Source organism: Bison bison, unplaced genomic scaffold (assembly GCF_000754665.1).
Source record: "Bison bison bison isolate TAMUID 2011002044 unplaced genomic scaffold, Bison_UMD1.0 scf7180017858340, whole genome shotgun sequence".
NCBI lineage: Eukaryota > Metazoa > Chordata > Mammalia > Artiodactyla > Bovidae > Bison > Bison bison.
In genome coordinates this window covers 13072-13422 of record NW_011488913.1, presented here as the reverse complement: position 1 = coordinate 13422, position 351 = coordinate 13072, and positions in this window count along the sequence as shown.

Below are 351 nucleotides of genomic sequence, written 5' to 3'. Positions count from 1 at the left end.
GTGAAAGAAACTGCATTTTAGCACTCCTTTCCCCGTCCGGGTAAAATTTAAACGAGGGTGTGGGGGGAGAACCCTCCTGATCACCTAGACTACCACTCACAGGACAAAAAACGAATAAAGACTACCTTCAAGTCTCAGCAACTAAATGGTGTGGGGTGGCGAGGAGGGGAGTAGTTGGAAAAGAAGTAAGGGGACGCCTTAAGGTGACCCATTGCAAGCAGTCGCCAGGCCGCTGTGCGGCTCCTGGTAAATGACTCACATCCTGCGTGTGGAAAGGACACTGGAGTCCAGGAAAGAGAATGTTTCTGGCCCCTTCTCGACACCTTCCCCACTCTTCTCCCTGTCTCTGTT